The 26,069-nt window shown below is 43.6% G+C and overlaps 1 protein-coding gene and 1 pseudogene across 2 annotated transcripts in view; one reads left to right on the plus strand and one right to left on the minus strand.

Annotated features, from left to right (window-relative positions):
• XRCC2 (X-ray repair cross complementing 2) overlaps nucleotides 1-26,069 on the minus strand; it is an 87,258-nt gene that overhangs the window by 42,599 nt on the left and 18,590 nt on the right. The window lies entirely within an intron of this gene.
• LOC309631987 (peptidyl-prolyl cis-trans isomerase A pseudogene) lies at nucleotides 23,503-24,261 on the plus strand (annotated as a pseudogene). Its single transcript has one exon. The product of its transcript is annotated as a peptidyl-prolyl cis-trans isomerase A pseudogene (transcript).

The raw sequence follows: 26,069 nt of genomic DNA on the forward strand, positions 1-26,069 counted from the left end.
GAGGTATCTCACCCTGGCCTTTGCTACTCGTACTCTTCTTGGGTACCCAGCCCGACTGGATCCTGCTGTCCTCTGCAGGTGGCTGCAATGAGTCCTTGGAGGACCAAATGTGCAGACCGTAGAGGATGGACCTCCCACCAGTTTTGTGATTCAGTCTGTCACTTGGTCCTTAGAGCCTCCCAGCTCTCAGACAGAGCCTTTGGAGAGCACATCTATTCCCCTGTGGGGCCCTACCCCCTCAGTCAATAGTGACGGGGAGGGGGAGGGATAAACTGGGACTGACATACACACACTACTATATACAAAATAGATAACTAGTAAGGACCTACTGTACAGCACAGGGAACTCTACTCCATACTCTGTAATGGCCTGTATGGGAAAAGAATCTAAAAAAGAGTGGATACATGTATATGTATAACTGACTCACTTTGCTGTACACCTGAAACTAAGGACGTTATAAATCAACTATACTCCAATAAAAATTTAAAAAAAGGGCTTCCCTCGTGGCGCAGTGGTTGAGAATCTGCCTGCTAATGCAGGGGACACGGGTTCGAGCCCTGGTCTGGGAAGATCCCACATGCCGCGGAGCAACTGGGCCCGTGAGCCACAACTACTGAGCCTGCGCGTCTGGAGCCTGTGCTCCGCAACAGGAGAGGCCGCGATAGTGAGAGGCCCGCGCACCGCGATGATGAGTGGCCCCCGCTTGCCGCAACTGCAGAAAGCCCTCGCACAGAAACGAAGACCTGACACAGCCAAAAATAAATATAAAAATAAATAAATAAATAAGACCCGGTGCAACCAAATTAATAAATAAAAATATTAAAAAAAAAAAAAAACCAGTGATGGTGACACGTGCTTACCCATCCTCACTCTTTATCCTCATTCCGTCCATTCTCCTCAGGCCTCCATGCACCCCACCCTTCATCCCCCACCAGCCCCCAGACCAAGGTCTCTGTTCATACCAGTTCATGCCAATAGGGCACCTGGAGGGATTCCCAGATGCCCATCCTCCATACTCTGAGTTCTAGTTTGAGCTTAGCCAGGACCTACCATGTATTCCTAAAGCAAAGTCTTACTTTCTAGTTATGCTGGAGGAAGGGAGACTGGACTAGCTCATATCAGTGACCTGTACTCACCAATCACTAAGCCTGCACTGAACCTGCCATATGCAGGATTTCACTGAAGGCACAGGGAGCGGTATGAAGACGGGAGGTCCCCGCACAAGGCTTTCGTAGTAACTGCTCAGCTTCTCAATCTTTCAGTTACTTTCTCAGGAATTAGCAGATGCCCTGGGACAACAGTAGGCCTACAGCTGGTTGCTCCTCCTTCGGTTCAATTGTTGCATCGATCTCAGCCCCATAAGTCCACACTGTGCAGTTAGCTCCCCTGATGCCTGTAAGCAAAGTATTCTCATATTTTGTGCAGCTTTTCTAAATCTTCTCAGTGAAAGAGTTGTTCCCTATGATTTAGTCTGCCATTTTCAGAAGATATCCAATTCAATCCTTAGTAAAATTCTACTCTTCCCACATAATCTAATAGTAAAAAACAAATGAACAAACAAACAAACAAAAAAAGCTTCTGTTAAAAAAATGTCATTTTCTGTTTCTGGTTATTGAGATGTTATTGGTAAAGATGCTATTAAAACACATTCTAAATAACTGAGAAGTAAGGCAGATGGCCAAACAAGATAAAGGAAAAGATCTGGTTAATTCACAAACTGTAGAGTTAGTCTGAACAATGGGGATAAAAGGAACAGTCCCCGAATTAGGCTGAATAGACATTCTCCCTTTTAAAAGGCAATCCCATTTTCAGCATTTATATATATATATATTTTTTTAAATTAATTTATTTATTTAATTTTGGCTGTGTTGGGCCTTCGTTGCTGCACGTAGGTTTCTCTAGTTGTGGCGAGCGGGGGCTACTCTTCGTTGCGGTGCTCGGGCTTCTCATTGAGGTGGCTCCTCTTGTTGCGGAGCACGGGCTCTAGGCATGCGGGCTTCAGTAGTTGTGGCGTGAGGGCTCAGTAGTTGTGGCTCGAGGGCTCTAGAGCGCAGGCTCAGTAGTTGCGGCACACGGGCTTAGTTGCTCCGCAGCATGTGGGATCTTCCCGGACCAGGGCTCGAACCCGTGTGCCCTGCATTGGCAGGCAGATTCGTAACCACTGCGCCACCAGGGAAGTCCAGCATTTATCTATTATGTCCTCCCCGAAACAAGTTTCTCTTTATGCAAAGCATAAAGTAATCAGGTATTTCATCAAGAGGGACAGAACTTGTTTTTCGCTTCCTCGATGACAAGTGGGTGTGCACACCATTTGTCTCACAGGAGGGGGAGGTAGCACCAGGCTGAAGGTGCAAAGCCAGGATGGTGACCTCATCAGAAAGACTATGGCCAAGTCAGGGATCAGTGCTAAATCCATCAGTCAACCTGGGCAAGGCAGGGCAAGTCCGTCAGAGTGGACACGAGCATAAGGATGTGAGATGGCCTTGGCAGTCAGCAGGCCATGGTGCCTGGGGGGAGGTCAGCAGACCTGGAGAGGGCCACAGCAGCTGGAAGGGTCTGGTGAGACCTTGTAACTGGGGCAGTCTGCTTTAATTTCCTTCTTGTCCGGAGCCAGCCTCGTTCTCAACAGGACCAGCCCAGTGGAATGCAGGGGACGAGAATGTCACACTGGTTTCTGTGGGCGGGGGGGGGGGGGGGGGGGGGGACTTTATCCCTCTCCTGACAGAGGCAATTGTGGGCGGGGGGGGAAGTGGGACTTTATCCCTCTCCTGACAGAGGCAGTTGTGGGCGGGGGGGGGGGGGGGGGGGGGGGGACTTTATCCCTCTCCTGACAGAGGCAATTGTGGGCAGGGGGGGAAGTGGGACTTTATCCCTCTCCTGACAGAGGCAATTGTGGGCGGGGGGGGGAAGTGGGACTTTATCCCTCTCCTGACAGAGGCAATTGTGGGCGGGGGGGGGGGGGGGGGGAAGTGGGACTTTATCCCTCTCCTGACAGAGGCAATTGTGGGCGGGGGGGGGGGGGTGGGGGGGGGGACTTTATCCCTCTCCTGACAGAGGCAATTGTGGGCAGGGGGGGAAGTGGGACTTTATCCCTCTCCTGACAGAGGCAATTGTGGGCGGGGGGGGGGGGGAAGTGGGACTTTATCCCTCTCCTGACAGAGGCAATTGTGGGCAGGGGGGGAAGTGGGACTTTATCCCTCTCCTGACAGAGGCAATTGTGGGCAGGGGGGGAAGTGGGACTTTATCCCTCTCCTGACAGAGGCAATTGTGGGCAGGGGGGGAAGTGGGACTTTATCCCTCTCCTGACAGAGGCAATTGTGGGCAGGGGGGGAAGTGGGACTTTATCCCTCTCCTGACAGAGGCAATTACAGCCTCCAGAAGCAAAGCCCAGGCGGTATTTCCCCAGAGCTGATCCTATCTCTCTCCCCGGGTTGACAACCACCTCAGGACAGGGATAATGGTTGTTGATAATATCTGCCACTGTGCTGATTTGAAACTAAAAGAGGCATTAAATGTTCAAGCAGAAAAGCATAAGGAAAAAAAAATCAAGACAGGGTTGCAGGCTTCTGTCTGCCTCAGATAACCACGGCTGAGTCTGGGTTGTGCAACTGAGAGGCTAACACGCCTTCTCTCCTGGAGCCTGGAAGGAAATGGGGTAGATCAAGGGCTCCCCACTCTCCCGGGCTCCCTGCCTCATCTACCTCAGTCATAGCACCTCTAAATGAAAAGGCCACGTACTGACCCTGTCATGAACTGGGCCTTACTCAAAGCAGGAATTCCTTTTAAAGCATCAACTCATTGACAAGACTCTGCTTAAGTACCATCAATGTCAGAAAAACTGTTAGGGGGTTCCTTTTAATTTCATTTTACTCTGTATTAAAACACATGCATGGAATTCCCTGGAGGTCCAGCGGCTAGGACTCGGCACTTTCACTGTCGAGGACGCACGTTCAGTCCCTGGTCAGGGAACTAAGATCCCGCAAGCCACGCGGATCGGCCAAAAGGAACAAACAAACAACGACAACAGCAACAAAAAACGCATGCAGAACAAAAGAGTACGCTGAACAGGGTAATTCTCCATCCTACCTCAGTCTCCTCCCTGTGGAACCATTGTTGTATTTTTAAAATATTTATTTATTTATTTTTGGCTGCGTTGGGTCTTCGTTGCTGCGCGCGGGCTTTCTCGAGTTGCGGCGAGCGGGGGCTACTCTTCCTTGCTGTGCGCGGGCTTCTCACTGCGGTGGCTTCTCTTGCTGCGGAACATGGGCTCTAGGCGCGCGGGCTCTGCAGTTGTGGCTCGCGGGCTCTAGAGAACAGGCTCAGTAGTTGTGATGCACGGGCTTAGTTTCTCTGCGGCATGTGGGATCTTCCCGGACCAGGGCCCGAACCCACGTACCCTGTATTGGCAGGCGGATTCCTAACCCCTGCACCACCAGGGAAGTCCTCCATTGTTGTGTTGTAGCAGGAGGGTTTTGTACATGTGTTCATATGCGTGTAGCACCCTTCCTTAAACCAGCGCCATACACACCTTTTTTTTTTAATACATATGACAACATAGTTCTACATTAAGTTCCTTTTTGAGCACTCTAATTGACAGAAAGTTGTACCTAAAACTGAACTGGAATTTCCGCAGATTTCAAACGGTTAAGTCCTTATTTGGGCTTCTAGAACTTTACAGAATGGGTTGAACTCTTCTACACAGTGATGGTTCTGCAAGAATATCAAGACAGCGATCTTCTCTCATTTATCTTCTCCAACCCTCTGTAAGCAGCTCCTTGCCCCTTTTCTGTTTGTTCATCCCTGTTTTCCTTAGATCTTAAGCCTAAAGATGAGATCATTAGGCAACATTTAAGTTAGCTCCTGATTTCTGCTTTTCTAAATACACACAACACCTTGCCTAACCTGTCAATTCCTTTCCTGGATTAGAAGGAATAAGAATAAAGAATTAAGTAGTTAAAGAATGACTGACTCTCCTACCCCAGCTTCTCCTAAGTAAATTTGCGGGTGAAGCTTGAGGACGCAGGCGGATTACGTGGGCAAGAGAACAGCCAATTGCAGGCAGGCCACGTGAGCAAGACAACCGACAAGGAAGATTGGGAGGAGTCAGCAGTCCTGCAGCAATGGAAAGATGGCGAAGAATCTGACCTCCTGCCTTAACGATTAACTGAGATTTTTTCCCTCTAAAAATTGTCCTGGGGCTTCCCTGGTGGCGCAGTGGTTGAGAATCCGCCTGCCAATGCAGGGGACACGGGTTCGAGCCCTGGTCTGGGAGGATCCCACATGCCGCGGAGCAACTGGGCCCGTGAGCCACAATTACTGAGCCTGCGCATCTGGAGCCTGTGCTCCGCAACAAGAGAGGCCGCGACAGTGCGAGGCCCGCGCACCGCGATGAAGAGTGGCCCCCACTTGCCGCAACTAGAGAAAGCCCTCGCACAGCAACGAAGACCCAACACAGCCATACATACATACATACATACATACATAAAATAATAATAATAATAATAATAATAATAATAAATTGTCATGGCTGAGCAGAATCTTTGGAGTTGGTCTCTGGACATAAGTCCACCTTCTCCCCAGATCGCCGGCTTTTCTGAATAAAGCAACTTTCTTCTCTACTGAAGCTTGCCCCTCGAGTTATTGGCTGTTGAGTGGCCAGCGGCAGAACCTGCATTTGGGTACACCTCTATCTCTCCCATCACCCACCCCTTTACCACATGATTCATTTCTGGCCAAAATATTTTGAGTTTCTTTATTCCTCATGTGGCATTGTAGAACTAAAATAATTGTACATATTTCTTGCCAAAGAAAAACATTCAGAGTAGTAAGCTTGCTTGGAATTAAATAAAATGAGTTAATTGCTTTTGTGAAAGGTTTGTTTTTGCCATTATAACTTTATTATGCCATTACATAGCATATATTATGCTATCATAGCATTAGGTTATAGATGGTTACCTTCTGAAGACTCTATCTCAATTACCTGAGTTTCACTTGCATAAATAAGTCAAATACTCATGTGATTTTTTTTGCAGCTGCAAAAGTAAACTTTCAAAATCAAGATAACTTAAAAAAAAAAGTGTACAGTGTATCTCCTAAAGCAGAAAAAAGTTTAAATACATTTTGTTCTATAGCATGTTTATAGATACTATCAAATTTTCGTATTGAAATGCAAATCAATGGATTCAATTGAAAGACAATTTAAATCCCCAGCTGTATAAAATCTCTATGAACTGGAAATCATTTAACTGTAGGAATTAATTTGGCTCTCTTCCTCAGAGTTTTGAAAATGGAGCTTCGACAGGGTCTCTATTTATGAAATAATTTGTGCTTCGACATAAAGATCAAAACACAAGATTGCAGGAAATATTTTAGGACTTTCCCAAATTCTTAAAATGTGTGTGCAAGGAAGAAAAACACTGGATCTGAGTCAGAAGACTTTGGTTTGTATCCCAGATTTACCTCTTGTTAGTTTTTTATCTATTTGAGCTGCAATTTCCTCACAATACCATTATCTGCATTATATCATTATAACCAGTATTTAGTGAGCATTTACTATATGCCAGGCACCGTACTAAGTGCCTTACACAGAAGATCTAAGTAATCTACACATCAACCGCATGAGGATCATACTCTTATTAACCTGTTACAAATGAGCAACAGGCTCAGAGGGGTTAACTAGCTTGCCCAAGGTCACACAGCCCAAAGTGAGGGAGTGGGAATTCACAGGCAAACAGTCTGGGCTTCCCCACCCCCAACTCAGGGGTATTTGGGGGGATAATATTTTTTAAGTGCTTCCTTGCTTGTGTTTCCTTCATTCTATTCTACACATCTTCCTTTAAGACACTTATGGAATCTTTCTTTTTTAAAAATCTCAACTGGCTCTTGATTTGCACATGTTAAACTCTGCACTTCTAACCTGGCATTCAGCATCTTTAAAATATGCTCCCACTCATCTCTCTAGACTATCTCATAGAGACATACCCTTGTGCTGCCCCTTGAACCCGAGTCGTGCTTTTTCTACTGTTCCCTTTCCTCTGACCAAAAGGCCTTTCTCAAGGCCCATGCTTTTGTGAAGCTGGATTATTCCTGTCTGGAGGGATTTCTTGCCACCACGCCTGGAAATCTTGTGGCAGGGACTGTGTAATTCATATTATTTCCTTAAATACACTATCACGCAGAGTTATTTGTGTACACGAATTATCTCCTTTCATATCCTATAAGATGGTAGAAAACAATGTACAGCTCTTTCTATCACCATCACAGGAACTTGATGAGTGTTTCCAGAAGACAGGGATTGCTGGCTTTTTTGGGAAGTGGAATGGGGAGGGATTTGTGGCCCCAGTGGGGGTGAATGAACAGCCTTAGAAGTATCACTTCTACTTTGTTTTGCCAACAAAGGAAAGCTGTTAAGCCTCAGGCCATAAAGAATCACAAGCCAGTCCTTGGGCTACATTGCATTCCAACTTTACCTGGGGGCGTTGGCGGGGTGGCGGGAGGTAGAAAACCTGAGCTCTTCTCCAGTTCCAGGACTGTCATTCACTAGGATTTCTTTCAGCCCGTCTTGAAACCAGCATTTGACCCTGTGGTTTTAGGTCGAACGGTTTATGTAATCGAGTTAATAACGGCACCCGACAGTCAGAAGTACCTTTGCATTTTTGGTTTTTTGCAGTACTCCTCATAAAGCTAATACATTTAAATTGCTGTGAAGTAGACAACTGAGTGTCCCGTCATCTCTTTACAATAAGTGTTCAGAGTCCTTTAGCAACTGGAACGGAGACAGAAAAAAAAATTCCTTAAAATGCGGCCTCACACAGACAACACTGCCTCCTAGTGTCTAACATAGGTACTGCCTCACATCCGCGGACAGGAAGCCACTCTGGGTTGGAGACGGAGGTTTTGGAGCAGGTTTGAGTGAGTTTTTACCCGCCAGCAGAAACCTTAAGGACAGTGAAAGTTTCATCACAAAATGGATCCCAAGCAAGGAACTTTTGACTTTTCACAACCAAGATTCAAACCAGGTCTTCCAACTCATATCCCTTCCTGAGCCTGGCAGGTAGGGGTGAGATCGCAGGAGCTGTGGCAGAGGCATGCCCCTTATAAAGGCATTCACTTTTCTCAATGTTTAAAGTGTCATGGGAGCCCAAAAACACTTCAGAGGACCACATCAAACGCTAAGTCATCAGTTTGCACTTAAACGATTCTGCGTGGGAGAAAAGAGATTTTCTTTCTCTTGGAGTTTCTGTTTTACTTTAAGAGGTTCCCAGAGCCAGTGAACTGAGCTCCAGAGTTTGCAAATACAGACTACTTGTTTTCCCAGTGCCTGTGTACCGCAGACACACGGCAGGGTTAGGGATACTGTGGTCTTGTAACCAGGATGTGTGACTGGTACACACAGGGTTCCACACTTAGGAAGGTCCCACACTTGGGTCAACATGCTGATGCTATCTTGAAATTCTTAATACTTTCGGAACCATGGCTCCCACCTTTTCATTTTGCACTGGAACCTGCAAATTATGTAGCTCGTCGTGCATTTGATAGAATTTTCTACCTTTCTGTCTTTTCTCCCCATTTCTTGCCCCTACTCTATGTTCTTGGCACCATGCTACGCCCTAAGCCTTGCCAGGAAAAAGAGAGTCTCGGTGATGGTGGTCTGGACCCATCTTTTGATTCTCAACCCCAGCCTCTGAGACTAGGAGTCTGTGTCTTCTTTTGAAGTGCACCTGCCACGGTCACCCCACAACACGGACAGTGAAGCCCAAACATCACAGTTTGGACCCATCATCTTTTTTTTTTTTTTTTTAATTAATTAATTAATTATTTATTTATTTATGGCTGTGTTGGGTCTTCGTTTCTGTGCGAGGGCTTTCTCTAGTTGTGGCAAGCGGGGGCCACTCTTCATCGCGGTGCGCGGGCCTCTCACTATCGCGGCCTCTCTTGTTGCGGAGCACAGGCTCCAGACGTGCAGGCTCAGTACTTGTGGCTCACGGGCCTAGCTGTTCCGCGGCATGTGGGATCTTCCAAGACCAGGGCTCGAACCCGTGTCCCCTGCATTGGCAGGCAGATTCTCAACCACTGCGCCACCAGGGAAGCCCCCCCATCATCTCTTATTGGACCCTGTCTGGTTACCATGTTTATTCTTGCTCCCCAGCTGTATCTTTAAACAGTCAATAACCATACTGGCAAACCTAGGTATCAGGTAAAGAAGCACCTGGGGCTGAATGCTCTTTGGCTCAGGCTACTATTCTGACGTAGCTCCTTTTTATAAAAAAAATTTTATTTTATTTTATTGAAGTATAGTTGATTTACAATGTTGTGTTAATTTCTGCTGTACAGCAAAGTGATTCAGTTATACATATATATACATTCTTTTCATATTCTTTTCCACTACAGTTTATCACAGGATATTGAATATAGTTCTCTGTGCTATACAGTAGGACCTTGTTGTTTATCCAGTCTCTATATAATAGTTTGCACCTGCTAGTTGCAAACTCCCTATCCATCCTTCCCCCATCCCTCCTCCCCCTTGGCAATCACAAGTCTGTTCTCTACTGACGTATCTCCTTTATTTATTTATTTGTTTGTTTATTTATTTATTTATTTTATTTTTGGCTGTGTTGGGTCTTCTTGCTGTGCGCGGGCTTTCTCTAGTTGTGGTGAGCAGGGGCTACTCTTCGTTGTGGTGTGTGGGCTTCTCTTGTTGTGGAGCACGGGCTCTAGGTGCACAGGCTTCAGTAGTTGCAGCGTGTGGGCTCAGTATTTGTGGCTCACGGGCTCTAGAGCGCAGGCTCAGTAGTTGTGGTGCGTGGGCTTAGTTGCTCTGCAGCATGTGGGATCTTTCCGGACTAGGGCTCGAACCCGTGTCCCCTGCATTGGCAGGCGGATTCTTTACCACTGTGCCACCAGGGAAGCCCTCCTTTTGATCACAAATTTCCTTGTACAACTTGTCATATCCTCCTCCCTGCCCACATCTGGCAGGTTTCTGCTCTCCTGTATGACTGTCTACTTACCTACCTACCAACATCCTATATTCCTCCTACCTACCTGCCTATAAGATCACACACCGAACACCACCTATGTGCCAGGCACTCCTAATAGCTTATACACACATGCCCTTCAGTCTTCAATGCCAGTAGTTTATTTCTTCATTTTCCACTTGAGAAAACTGAAGCTTACAGAGAGGTTGGGTAACCTGATGGAGTTGGAAACATCTCAGATTCTTCTGAACCCAAAGCCCATACTTCTTCCTCTACACCAGTGGTTTTCCAAGTGTGGTCCCCAGAGCAGCACCTGGAAATTGGTTAGAAATGGAAATTCTAGGCCTCACCACCTCAAACCTATTGAATCTGAAACTCTGGGGGTGGGCCCAGAGTCAGACCAAACTGTGTCTGAACAAACCCTCGGGGTGACTCTGAGGGACACTCAAGTTTGAGAACCACCATGTTGTATCCCATCCCTGTCTGCCTTCTCTACATCCTGGAATTGGCAACCAAGATTTTGGACCCTCAGATGGTCCCTAAACTGAATCATGCCCTCTTCACCCAGCTCTATCAGAACATAAGCATCACTGCAAAGGGCAGATTGTATCCTGGCTCTGGGTCCCTGCCGTTTTGCCTTCTCTCTCCCTGTGCCTTTTCAAGTAGCATATCCCAAACCCAAATCATCTTTTCCCCTCCTCAAACATGGCCCTCCCTCACTTCTTCATTTTGGTTAATTATTTCACTTCTTTACCATATACTCAAATGGAAATCTGAAGTTCTCTTTACCTTTTGTTGCCTTTGCTACCCCATCTATATCATCTTATAAAATCTTTCATCCTAAAAAAAAAAAAAAAAATCTTTCATCCTGCTCTTCTAGCTGTAATACCAATTTTCTCAGATTCTTATTACTTCTAGCCTTTTAACTCTAGAATGTCTGTAAGAGTCGTTCTAAAGAGCAGTTCCTGAGCCCACCCATCAGATATAAAAAATCTCAGTCCTTTGGTCTCTCCCTGCCCCACAGCTCTTTATGTGTCTCTTATGGCACCTTCCTTGAATTGTAATAATTTGTGTGCTTGTCTGGAGTGATGGCACAGTAAGAAAATGAGACTGGTTTCCAGAAGCCATTCAATATAATCAGCTTTAGTTTTTAGTTGTTTTTTTTTTAATGTAGTCACATCAGCTGGCTGATTAGACATCTGCCATTGGAAGAGAATTTGATGGGCATCACCGATATTTTTGCAGACCAATAACGAACATCCCCAATGACCCAGAACAAACTCCCAGTAACCCAGAAACCACTTTTCAGTGACCGCATTAAGAAAAGCTCTACAGTTGAAAGCAGAAAGCTTTTTAAATGACCATAGAACCACCTTTGGAAAAGTTGCCTTAGGGCCAATATCAGAGGTAGACAGATTCTCAGTATTAGGGACCTAATGACACAATTACCACCACCCTCCTCATTTAGTCTGCTTCATTAAGCCCTTGGTTTCCATTAACTAAATCCAGTCCTTTTGTTGCTGGTTGAGGTAATAAATAGTGAATGGCACCTTTCTCCAGCCACCCATTTGATTAGCTTAAAATGACCTCATACTAGTTTTACATACTAGCATGACTCACACTGATGTCATTAGATCCTGCTAAGTGACTGTTGATTCCCCATGGCAATCAGCACCTTCCCAAAAGCTTCAGCAGAGAAGATTATTAAAAGCCTTTTGCTCTAACTTTTTTTTTTTCTGGACGTTGTACAATAAGCTTTAGCCTTGAGGTAATTGTCTCTGTTGACATATTAAGTCTTTAATTTTTAGTGTCTTGCATGCAAACAACTTGTTGAGAATGAGCCACCCTTACATTTCCAGTTTTGAGTGAAAGCCATTTTCTAAGACTAAATGGAATAAAAAATCTAAATCCAGGAATCAATTTTCTCTGCTTAGAGAATATTAGTCAGTGTTTCAGTTCATGAATTATTAATAATAACACCTGACATTTGTATCACTCTTCTCATTTCATCAAAACACTCTCATGTGTATTATCTCATTTGACCTCCCAATAATCCCTTCAGGAAGATGGGGAGGCATTGTTAGCTCCCCTGTTGACAGCAAGGATGAGTGAGCTGATCGGGGTCAATTAAGTAGCAGAAGGTCAAGTAAGTAGCAGAAGGAGAACCCCCGTCTTATGCCTACTTATGGAAGAGGTTGACACTAAGAAGTCTAATTATCAGTAAGCAATAACTTAAAAAAAATTTTTAAAAGCGGACTGGCGATCCTAGGAAATAGAGGAAACAGGAGGTAAGAATAGGAAGAATGAGGTAAAAGGGGAAGGAGAGAAAAGAAGGAGAAAATTTTCTATTAATGGACATCAAATCTCAAGCAGTTTCAAATTTACAGCCTCTTCTTTTTACATAAGACTTCCGGATTTAAATATTACCGTAGAGAAGAGCTAGAATTTAAATGTTGGAGATTTTTTTTTTTAAAGTTAAGAACTGTGAAATCAGAGAGATGAAAGCATGCATATGAGAAAAGAATATCTCTGTTCAACAGCCAGAGTCAAGCTGACCTTAATGGAAAAAGATTCCTATGCTAAATGAGGTCCCATCCATGGTCTTTACATTCCTAGCTGCTCCCATCTCTTCCCTACTGGTATTAACCTGCTGTCAGGTGGAGAGGATAGCCTTCCAGCCACACTTCAACTGTGGCTTATTTCCCTCTGACTTAATCCAGCCCATTCTGGCCCATGACCCAGCTGAACAGATGGATCATGTGTTTGACTCTCATGTGAAGACTCTTTGTAAGGCTGATTTGGAAATTTAAACAAAATTAACGATTTGGTACTGGTGTTGATGGTGAAATATTTTAAAATAATTTGTGGGACTTCCCTGGTGGTGCAGTGGTTAAGAATCCACCTGCGAATGCAGAGGACATGGGTTCAATCCCTGCTCTGGGAAGATCCCACATGCCACGGAGCAACTAAGCCCGTGCGCCACAACTACTGAAGCCCGCGCGCCTAGAGCCTGTGCTCCGCAGCAAGAGAAGCCACCGCAATAAGTCTGCGCACCGCGACGAAGAGTAGCCCCTGTTTGCCGCAACCAGAGAAAGCCTGTGCACAGGAACGAAGACCCAACGCAACCAATAAATAAATTAATTAATTAAAAAAATAAACCCAATCTGCTAACAAGTGCAGACTGCCAATTTAAAAATAAAATAGGGGAGGAGCTTCAAGATGGCGGAGGAGTAAGACGCGGAGATCGCCTTCCTCCCCACAAATACATCAGAAATACATCTACATGTGGAACAGCTCCTACAGAACACCTACTGAACGCTGGCAGAAGACCTCAGACCTCCCCAAAGGCAAGAAACTCCCCACGTACCTGGGTAGGGCAAAAGAAAACAGAAAAAACAGAGACAAAGGATAGGGACGGGACCTGCACCAGGGGGAGGGAGCCGTGAAGGAGGAAAGGTTTCCACGCACTAGGAGCCCCTTCGCGGGCGGAGACTGCGGGTGGCGGAGGGGAAGCTTCGAAGCCACGGAGGAGAGCGCAGCCACAGGGGTGCGGAGGGCAAAGCAGAGAGATTCCCACACGGAGGCTCGGCGCCGAGCAACACTCACCAGCCCAAGAGGTTTGTCTGCTCCCCCGCGGGGCGGGCGGGGGGCTGGGAGCTGAGGTGCCAGCTTCCGTCGGATCCCAGGGCGAGGACTGGGGTTGGCGGCGTGAACACAGCCTGAAGGGGTTAGTGCACCACAGCTAGCCGGGAGGGAGACCGGGAAAAGGTCTGCAGCTGCTGAAGAGGCAAGAGACTTTTTCTTGCCTCTTTGTTTCGCGGTGCGTGAGGAGAGGGGATTCAGAGCGCTGCCTAAACGAACTCCAGAGATGGGCGCGAGCCGCAGCCATCAGCACGGACCCCAGAGACGGGCGTGAGACGCTAAGGCTGCTGCTGCCGCCACCAAGAAGCCTGTGTGTGAGCGCAGGTCACTCTCCACACCGCCCCTCCCGGGAGCCGGTGCAGCCCGCCACGGCCAGGCTCCCGTGATCCGGGGACAACGTCCCCGGGAGAACGCACGGCGCGCCTCGGGCTGCTGCAACGTCACGACGCCTCTGCCGCGCAGGCTCGCCCCGCCTCCTCCGTACCGCTCCCTCCCCCCGCCTGAGTGAGCCAGAGCCCCCGAAGCAGCTGCGCCTTTAACCCCGTCCTGTGTGAGCGAAGAAGAGATGCCCTCAGGCGACCTACATGCAAAGACGGGGCCAAATCCAAAGCTGAACCCCGGGAGCTGTGCGAACAAAGAAAAGAAAGGGAAATCTCTCCCAGCAGCCTCAGGAGCAGTGGATTAAATCTCCACCATCAACTTGATGTACCTGCATCTGTGGAATACCTGAATAGACAACGAATCATCCCAAATTGAGGAGGTGGACTTTGGGAGCAACGATATATATATATTTTTTCCCCTTTTCCTCTTTTTGTGAGTGTGTATGTGTATGCTTCTGTGTGAGATTTTGTCTGTATAGCTTTGTTTTTACCATTTGTCCTAGGGTTCTGTCTGTCCTTTTTTTTTTTATTACTTAAAAAAATTTTTTTTCTTAATAATTATTTTTTATTTTAATAACTTTATTTTATTTTACTTTATTTTATTTTATCTTCTTCTTTCTTTCTCTCTTTTTTTTCTCCCTTTTATTCTGAGCCGTGTGGAAGACAGGCTCTTGGTGCTCCAGCCAGGCATCAGGGCTGTGCCTCTGAGGTGGGAGAGCCAAGTTCAGGACACTGGTCCACAAGAGACCTCCCAGCTCCACATAATACCAAACAGCGAAAATCTCCCAGAGAGCTCCATCTCAACGCCAAGACCCAGCTCCACTCAATGACCAGCAAGCTACAGTGCTGGGCACCCTATGCCAAACAACTAGCAAGACAGGAACACAGCCCCATCCATTAGCACAGAGGCTGCCTAAAATCATAATAAGGCCACAGACACCCCAAAACACACCACCAGACGTGAACTTGCCCACCAGAAAGACAAGATCCAGCCTCATCCACCAGAACACAGGCACCAGTCCCCTCCACCAGGAAGCCTACACAAGCCACTGAACCAACCTTAGCCACTGGGGACAGACACCAAAAACAACAGAAACTACGAACCTGCAGCCTGCAAAAAGGAGACCCCAAACACAGTAAGTTAAGCAAAATAAGAAGACAGAGAAACACACAGCAGATGAAGGAACAAGGCAAAAACCCACCAGACCTAAATGAAGAGGAAATAGGCAGTCTACCTGAAAAAGAATTCAGAGTAATGACAGTAAAGATGATCTAAAATCTTAGAAATAGAATGGAGAAAATACAAGAAATGTTTAACAAGGACCTAGAAGAACTAAAGAGTAAACAAACAGAGATGAACAACACAATAAATGAAATTAAAAATTCTCTAGAAGGGATCAATAGCAGAATAACTGAGGCAGAAGAAAGGATAAGTGACCTGGAAGATAAAATAGTGGAAATAACTACCACAGAGCAGAATAAAGAAAAAAGAATGAAAAGAATCGAGGACAGTCTCAGAGACCTCTGGGACAACATTAAACATACCAACATTTAAATTATAGGGGTCCCAGAAGAAGAAGAGAAATAGAAAGGGACTGAGAAAATATTTGAAGAGATTATAGTTGAAAACTTCCCTAATATGGGAAAGGAAATAGTTAATCAGGTCCAGGAAGCACAGAGAGTCCCATACAGGATAAATCCAAGGAGAAACACGCCAAGACACATTAATCAAACTATCAAAAATTAAATACAAAGAACAAATATAAAAAGCAGCAAGGGAAAAACAACAAGTAACACGTAAGGGAATCCCCATAAGGTTAACAGCTGATCTTTCAGCAGAAACTCTGCAAGCCAGAACGGAGTGGCAGGACATATTTAAAGTGATGAAAGAGAAAAACCTACAACCAAGATTACTCTACCCAGCAAGGATCTCATTCAGATTTGATGGAGAAATTAAAAGTTTTACAGACAAGCAAAAGCTAAGAGAATTCAGCACCACCAAACCAGCTTTACAACAAATGCTAAAGGAACTTCTCTAGGCAGGAAACACAAGAGAAGGAAAAGACCTACAATAATAAACCCAAAACAATTAAGAAAATGGTAATAGGAACATACATATCGATAATTACCTTAAATGTAAATGGATTAAATGCTCCAACCAAAAGACATAGACTGGCTGAATGGATACAAAAACAAGACCCATATATATGCTGTCTACAAGAGACCCACTTCAGACTTAGGGACACATACAGACTGAAAGTGAGGGGATGGAAAAAGATATTCCATGCAAATGGAAATCAAAAGAAAGCTGGACTAACAATTCTCATATCAGACAAAATAGACTTTAAAACAAAGACTATTACAAGAGCCGAAGAAGGACACTACATAATGATCAAGGAATCAATCCAAGAAGAAGATATAACAATTGTAAATATTTATGCACCCAACATAGGAGCACCTCAATACATAAGGCAAATACTAACAGCCATAAAAGCAGAAATCGACAGTAACACAATCATAGTAGGGGACTTTAACACCCCACTTTCACCAATGGACAGATCATCCAAAATGAAAACAAATAAGGAAACACAAGCTTTAAATGACACATTAAACAAGATGGACTTAATTGATATTTATAGGACATTCCTTCCAAAAACAACAGAATAACAGAACAACAACATTCTTCTCAAGTGCTCATGGAACATTCTCCAGGATAGATCATATCTTGGGTCACAAATCAAGCCTTGGTAAATTTAAGAAAATTGAAATCGTATCAAGTATCTATTCCAACCACAATGCTATGAGACTAGATATCAATTACAGGAAAAAATCTGTAAGAAATACAAACACATGGAGGCTAAACAACACACTACTTAATAACCAAGAGGTCACTGAAGAAATCAAAGAGGAAATCAAAAAATACCTAGAAACAAATGACAATGAAAACACAATGACCCAAAACCTATGGGATGCAGCAAAAGCAGTTCTAAGAGGGAATTTTATAGCTATACAAGCCTACCTTAAGAAACAAGAAACATCTCAAATAAACAACCTAACCTTACACCTAAAGCAATTAGAGAAAGAAGAACAAAAAACCGCCAAAGTTAGCAGAAGGAAAAAAATCATAAAGATCAGATCAGAAATAAATGAAAAAGAAATGAAGGAAATGATAGCAAAGATCAATAAAACTAAAAGTTGGTTCTTTGAGAAGATAAACAAAATTGATAAACCATTAGCCAGACTTAGCAAGAAAAAAAGGGAGAAGACTCAAATCAATAGAATTAGAAATGAAAAAGGAGAAGTAACAACTGACACTGCAGAAATACAAAGGATCATGAGAGATTACTACAAGCAACTCTATGCCAATAAAATGGACAACCTGGAAGAAATGGACAAATTCTTAGAAATGCACAACCTTCCAAGACTGAACCAGGAAGAAATAGAAAATATGAACAGACCAATCACAAGCACTGAAATTGAAACTGTGATTAAAAATCTTCCAACAAACAAAAGCCCAGGACCAGATGGCTTCACAGGCGAATTCTATCAAACATTTAGAGAAGAGCTAACACCTATCCTTCTCAAACTCTTCCAAAATATAGCAGAGGGAGGAACACTCCCAAACTCATTCCACGAGGCCACCATCACTCTGATACCAAAACCAGAAAAAGATGTCACAAAGAAAGAAAACTACAGGCCAATATCACTGATGAACATAGATGCAAAATCCTCAACAAAATACTAGCAAATAGAATCCAACAGCACATTAAAAGGATCATACACCATGATCAAGTGGGGTTTATCCCAGGAATGCAAGGAGTCTTCAATATACGCAATTCAATCAATGTGATACACCATATTAGCAAATTGAAGGAGAAAAACCATATGATCATCTCAATAGATGCAGAGAAAGTTTTTGACAAAATTCAACACCCATTTATGATAAAAACCCTCCAGAAAGTAGGCATAGAGGGAACTTTCCTCAACATAATAAAGGCCATATATGACAAACACACAGCCAACGTCATTCTCAATGGTGAAAAACTGAAACTATTTCCACTAAGATCAGGAACAAGACAAGGTTGCCCACTCTCACCACTATTATTCAACATAGTTTTGGAAGTTTTAGCCACAGCAATCAGAGAAGAAAAAGAAATAAAAGGAATCCAAACTGGAAAAGAAGAAGTAAAGCTGTCACTGTTTGCAGATGACATGATACTATACACAGAGAATCCGAAAGATGCTACCAGAAAACTACTAGAGCTAATCAATGAATTTGGTAAAGTAGCAGGATACAAAATTAATGCACAGAAATCTCTTGCATTCCTATACACTAATGATGAAAAAGCTGAAAGTGAAATTAAGAAAAGACTCCCATTTACCATTGCAACAAAAAGAATAAAATATCTAGGAATAAACCTACCTAAGGAGACAAAAGACCTGTATGCAGAAAATTATAAGACACTGATGAAAGAAATTCAAGATGATACAAATAGATGGAGAGATATACCATGTTCTTGGATTGGAAGAATCAACATTGTGAAAATGACTCTACTACCCAAAGCAATCTACAGATTCAATGCAATCCCTATCAAATTACCACTGGCATTTTTCACAGAACTAGAACAAAAAATTTCACAATTTGTATGGAAACACAAAAGACCCCGAATAGCCAAAGCAATCTTGAGAACGAAAAATGGAGCTGGAGGAATCAGGCTCCCTGACTTCAGACTATATTATAAAGCTACAGTAATCAAGACAGTTTGGTACTGGCACAAAAACAGAAATATAGATCAATGGAACAGGATAGAAAGCCCAGAGATAAACCCACGCACATATGGTCACCTTATCTTTGATAAAGGAGGCAAGCATATACAGTGGAGAAAGACAGCCTCTTCAATAAGTGGTGCTGGGAAAATTGGACAGATACATGTAAAAGTATGACATTAGAACACTCCCTGACACCATACACAAAAATAAACTCAAAATGGATTAAAGACCTAAGTGTAAGGCCAGACACTATCAAACTCTTAGAGGAAAACATAGGCAGAACACTGTATGACATAAATCACAGCAAGATCCTTTTTGACCCAGCTCCTAGAGAAATGGAAATAAAAACACAAATAAACAAATGGGACCTAATGAAACTTAAAAGCTTTTGCACATAAAGGAAACCATAAACAAGACCAAAAGACAACCCTCAGAATGGGAGAAAATATTTGCAAATGAAGCAACTGACAAAGGATTAATCTCCAAGATTTACAAGCAGCTCATGCAGCTCAATAACAAAAAAACAAACAACCCAATCCAAAATTGGGCAGAAGACCTAAATAGACATTTCTCCAAAGAAGATATACAGATTGCCAACAGACACATGAAAGAATGCCCAACATCATTAATCATTAGAGAAATGCAAATCAAAACTACAATGAGATATCATCTCACACCGGTCAGAATGGCCATCATCAAAAAATCTAGAAACAATAAATGCTGGAGAGGGTGTGGAGGAAAGGGAACCCTCTTGCACTGTTGGTGGGAATGTAAATTGATACAGCCACTATGGAGAACAGTATGGACGTTCCTTTAAAAACTAAAAATAGAACTACCATATGACCCAGCAATCCCACTACTGGGCATATACCCTGAGAAAACCATAATTCAAAAAGAGTCATGTACCACAATGTTCACTGCAGCTCTATCTATAATAGCCAGGACATGGAAGCAACCTAAGTGTCCATTGACAGATGAATGGATAAAGAAGATGTGGCACATATATACAATGGAATATTACTCAGCCATGAAAAGGAACGAAACTGAGTTATTTGTAGTGAGGTGGATGGACCTAGAGACTGTCATACAGAGTGAAGTAAGTCAGAAGGAGAAAAACAAATACCATATGATAACACATATATATGGAATCTATTAAAAAAAAAAAAAAAGGTCCGAAGAACCTAGGGGCAAGATGGGAATAAAGATGCAGACCTACTAGAGAATGGACTTGAGGATACGGGGAGGGGGAAGGGTAAGCTGGGACAAGGTGAGAGAGTGGTATGGACATATATACACTAGCAAACGTAAAATAGATAGCTAGTGGGAAGCAGCTGCATAGCACAGGGAGATCAGCTCAGTGCTTTGTGACCACCTAGAGGGGTGGGATAGGGAGGGTGGGAGGGAGGGAGACGCAAGAGGGAAGAGATATGGGAACATATGTATATGTATAACTGATTCACTTTGTTATAAAGCAGAAACTAACACACCATTGTAAAGCAATTATACTCTAATAAAGATGTTTAAAAAATAAAAATAAAATGAAAATAATTTGTACGGAATATTTGTCTTTTTAGGGTTTCCTGAAGCAGCCTGGCTGGCTGGCAAGTAATTATCAATCCATTATTCAACTGTTTATTGAGCATTTATTTTGTTTTCTGCACGGTGATATGCACCATTTATAAAAGCTTAACATTTGACTAGTGCATCACTCGTTTCTAAAGCATGTTTGTGGCAGCGGGGAAGGGGAGAGATAAATCAGGAGTTTGGGATTAACATATACACACTATTATATATAAAATAGATAAACAACAAGGGCCTACTATAGAGCACAGGGAACTATACTCAATATCTTGTAATAAACTATAATGAAAAAGAATATGAAATAGTATATATATGTATTAATGTATAACTGAATCACTTTGCTTTACACTGGAAACTAACACAACATTGTAAATTAACTATACTTCAATGAAAAAAAACCTTAAAAAATAAAGCACGTTCATACTCATTTTCCCACTTACTCTCATAACCTCTGAGATGGGTGGACAGCATAAGTATTATTCTCTCCTTTTGGCACGTGAAGAAAGAGGTGAAGGATGAAGGGACTTGGCTAAAGTCCCTATTTGCCAGTTAATGACCAAGATATGCCAAGATATGACCTTTTCTATCGACTTCCACTGCCTGGGTACTTCACCTAGAAATGTTGTTTTGTTTTTGCTTGGTTTGTGAATCATGGAATCTTTATACATAAGGGGGATGGGGAGGAAACTGCAGACTCTTGTTTCAGAGTGAAAGACTGGATAAATTGTAACAGAACTTTAACTCAATTTGTAGACAAATTCGTAGGGTAAATAGGAAATGATAATCTGAGAAATGAGTGAGACTATATTAGCATGGTTACTGAGGATGGGAAATTGTGGGAGTACATGTTTCAGTTTATTGTTTTTCATTTATACTTGCCTGTTTGGATATAACACACATTCAGTACAAACAGTTCAATGAATTTTTATAGTGTGTGCAATGGAGTAATCACCACCCAAAACAAGATACAGACTATTTCCAACAACTAAGAATGTTCTCTTAGGTTCCCTCCCAGGCACTACCCCACCCTCCTCCACCCAGAGCTAGGAGCTATTCATAATTCTGTAACATGAGTTTTGTCTCTTCTTCACCTTCATATAAATGGAACCAGAGGGTTTACACTTTGGTTCAACACAATCCCTGTGAGATTGATCCAAGTTGTGTGCAGCAGTGGTTTGTCCTTGTTAACTGTTGTGTAGTATTCCATGAATGACTACACCATTATTAATTTATCCATTGCAAGGTAAATAGGCATTTGGGTTATTTCCAGTTTGGGGTTATTATAACAAAGCCACTATGAGCATTTTCGTACATGTCTTTGGAGGATATATGTAGTATTAATCTTGGATATATACATACTTGGGGATAGAATTGTTGGGTCACCTGGTAGGCATACATTAACATTAATCAATACTGTTAAACAGTTTTCCAAAGAGGCTGGACCAATGCACGCTCACACCAGCAATGTACGAGATTTCTAGGTGTTGCACAGCCTCCCTACACTGGTTAGCGCAGCTAGAGGCTTGATCTCACTGAGCTGTGATCATTTCAGCAAGCCTGGGGGTGATGTTGTGTTCTTTCAACAAAACACACCTAATTTCAGGTTTTCCTGATAATAGTTTATCTGTGCCATTTATACTTGAGGGTCAGTTTTGCTAAATAGGAAATCTTTGGCTCACAAGAATTTACTCCATTTTCTTCTGGTATGAAGTGTTACTGCCAGAAGTTTAATCATAATCTCATTTTATTTCTATTTCTTCTTTCATGTTAGCAGCCATTGATACACAATGCCAAGATCCCTTAATTTATTAGAGTTTGCAAAATAATGATATTCTAATTTTATCTTTCATTTTAATGGATAAGCAGAAATGATTTTATAAGAAAGCTACCCCTCATCTACTATTAAGTAACCCATTAGTAAAGTTCATACAGGAAAGTGAGGAAAAATGTTTATTTCCTTTTATTTACTGACTTTCCAAATAATGGTTTCCTGCCATCCTCAGATGACATCCTCGTTGGGTCTTCATTTCCGCGTGCAGGCTTTCTCTAGTTGCGGCGAGCGGGGGCTACTCTTCGTTGTGGTGTGCGTGCTTCTCATTGTGGTGGCTTCTCTTGTTGCAGAGCACGGGCTCTCGACATGTGGGCATCAGTAGTTGCAGTACGCGGGCTCAGTAGTTGTAGCGCATAGGCTTAGTTGCTCTGCAGCATGTGAGATCTTCCCGGACCAGGGATTGAACCCATGTCCCCTGCATTGGCAGGCGGATTCTTAACCACTGCACCACCAGGGAAGTCCCCGTGTTTTAAATATGATCATGAACTCCTGGATTTAAACATATTTGATGGGTTTTAATTTACTGTAGTTCTTATCTTTATTGAAACTCAAATCGTCCCACCTTTGGCCAGTGGGGGCCTCCTTAGGTTGACTCTTAAGTTCTTTGCCATAACTCTAAAGTCTTTGATAGCTTTTTTGCTTTCTAGTATGAGAAGATATTTGAGGCTTATCTTGTACACTTCCTGCCCCAGCCCTGAACCAGGCATTTCACCAAGAAGCTCAGATTTATTTTAACAGGGAATGGTTTTTCAAGACTATGATCTGAGAACGAGGCATGCTTTTTGCTGTTGGGTTGTTCAGTTTTTTACATTGGACAGATCTAGGAATTATATAAAGATAAAATACCTCATGAGTTCATATTGCTATTTCCGATTCAAATTCAGGACTATAGGGTTTTTCCTCAACCTCTTCTATGTAGAATTTTTATTGTATCTCTTCCACAGTAAGAATTTTGATTCTCTAGAGAATATGGAGTTGGAACGTTCCTTACCTACTCATGGAATTAACACCTCTTAACTATACACAACATTCTCTAAAGAACAATAATTCCACTACCACCAATTATGATTAATAAAACAGTAAAAAAATTTTGCCATACACTATCCCAATAACCCCTCATATTTCTTCTTTTTAACTCACATTTAGTCTTAGTTCTACAACTAACAATATAATTAATGCTCACTATTTACTGCTATGTCTGTCTCTCTCTCTAGTTATTTTGGTGTTTGACACCCATTCTCTAGTGAATTCCTTAGGAAAGGCCAATGAAAACAATATTCTCCGTCTGTGCCATGTATACTTGAGGGTTAGTTTGGCCAAATAAGAAATCCTCGGGGCTTTGCAGACGCCGCCACCCCGGAACCTCCCGCGCTGCCTAACCATGGTCAACCCTACCGTGTTCTTTGACATCGCCGTCGACGGCGAGCCCTTGGGCCGCGTCTCCTTCGAGCTGTTTGCAGACCAAGTTCCAAAGACAGCAGAAAACTTTCGTGCTCTGAGCACTGGGGAGAAAGGCTTTGGTTATAAAGGTTCCTGCTTTCACAGAATAATTCCGGGATTTATGTGCCAGGGTGGTGACTTCACACGCCATAATGGCACTGGTGGCAAGTCCATCTATGGGGAGAAATTTGATGATGAGCATTTCCTCCTGAAGCATGCGGGTCCTGGCATCTTGTCCACGGCAAATGCTGGCCCCAACACACACGGGTCCCAGTTTTTCATCTGCACTGCCAAGACTGCGTGGTTGGATGGCCAGCATGTGGCTTTGGGCAAGGTGAAAGAGGGCATGGATATTGTGGGAGCCATGGAGCGCTTTGGGTCCAGGAATGGCAAGACCAGCAAGAAGAGCACCATTGCTGACTGTGGACAAATCTAATAAATTTGACTTGTGTTTTATCTTAACCACCAGACCATTCCTTCTGTAGCTCTGGAGAGCACCCCTTCATCCCCATCTGCTCAAAATGTACTATAATCTTTGTGCTCTCATTGCACTTCTTTGGGTTCCATATTTTCCTTATTCCCCTCCAAGTTTAGCTGAATTGCAAAGTTAAGTTTATGGTTATGAAATAAAAACTAAACAACCAAAAAAAAAAAAAAAAAAAAGAAATCCTCGGCTCACAGGAATGTACTCCATTTTCTTCTGATATGAAGTGTTACTGCCAGAAGTTTGATCATAATCTAATTCTATTTCTCTTATGTATATTTGTTTATCTAGCTGTTCAATGGATGTTTTTTCTTTAAAGTCCAGTTATTTTACTAAAATTTATTTATATTTGTTTATTTATTTATTTTGGCTATGCCAGGTCTTAGTTGTGGCATGTGGACTCTTAGTTGCATCATGCATGTGGGATCTAGTTCCCCGACAAGGGCCCCCTGCATTGGGAGTGCAGAGTCTTACCCACTGGACCAGCAGGGAAGTCCCCTAAATATATATATATATATATATATATATATATATATATACACACACACACACATATATATATATATACATATATATATATATATACATATATATATATATCTAAAATAAGTTTATTTATTTATTTTATTTTTGGCTGCGTTGGGTCTTCGTTGCTTCGCCCGGGCTTTCTCTGGTTGCGGAGAGCGGGGGCTACTCTTCGTTGTGGTGCACCAGCTTCTCATTGCGGTGGCTTCTCATTGTGGAGCATGGGCTCTAGGAACGTGGGCTCAGTAGTTGTGGCACGCGGGCTCAGGAGTTGTGGCGCATGGGCTTAGTTGCTCCATGGCATGTGGGATCTTCCCAGACCAGGGCTCGAACCCGTGTCCCCTGCATTGGAAGGCGGATTCTTAACCACTGCGCCACCAGGGAAACCCCATGTGTATCTTTATAAAGGGCAAAGAGGCAGAAGATGATTTTATAAAGAGACACACAGGGCTTCCCTGGTGGCGCAGTGGTTGAGAATCTGCCTGCCAATGCAGGGGACACGGGTTCGAGCTCTGGTCTGGGAAGATCCCACATGCCGCGGAGCACCTGGGCCCGTGAGCCACAACTACTGAGCCTGCGCGTCTGGAGCCTGTGCTCCTCAACAAGAGGCCGCAACAGTGAGAGGCCTGCGCACCGCGATGAAGAGTGGCCCCCGCTCGCCGCAACTAGAGAAAGCCCTCGCACAGAAACGAAGACCCAACACAGCCAAAAATAAATAAATAAATTAATTTAAAAAAAAAGAGACACACAGAGGAGACGTGATGTAAAGATGGAACAGAGAGATGTGAAGATGCTGGTCTGAAGCTTGGTGGTGTTGTAGCCCCAGCCAAGGAGTGCCGGCAGCCACCAGAAACTGGAGGAGGGAAGGAACAGACTCTCCTCGAGGGCCTCCAGAGGGAGTGCAGCCCCGCTGACACCCTGATGTGGACCCAGTGATACTGATTTCAGGCTTCTGGTCTCTAGAACTGGGGGAGAATAAATTTCTGCTGTTTTAAGCCACCAAGTTTGTAGTTACAGCAGCCACAGGAAACAAATACAAAGATCAATCAAGGTGATTCAGTGAATAGAGTGGCCCAAAGCGATTTAAGGAACTCAATGAACTCGAGTTGCGGAACTCTGAGTCAGCTGAGCACAAAGCCTCCACCTTCCCCCCCAGGAGAGAGATTGCACCTCAATTTACTTTCCCATAGGGCCAGCAGCTCATTTACTCTGACAGGACAAGGACCCGCAGTGGCCCCAAAGTCCCCAGGTGGCGTCCCTACACCATTCATTTAAACAGCTTCACCCCCAGTTCAGAAGGCCTGGGATCAAGAATCTGGCTCTCCCCCACTGACCCGGAGGCTCTTCTCCAGCGCTGTTAGTGGCTACACTACCGAGAGCTCTTTCCAAAGTCCTGGAGGAGTTCTGCCCCAAGACTCGGAGGTCCAGACCTTTGAGGAATT

The sequence above is a fragment of the Balaenoptera borealis genome (genome assembly GCF_965194805.1).
Source record: "Balaenoptera borealis genome assembly, chromosome: 7".
Lineage (NCBI taxonomy): Eukaryota > Metazoa > Chordata > Mammalia > Artiodactyla > Balaenopteridae > Balaenoptera > Balaenoptera borealis.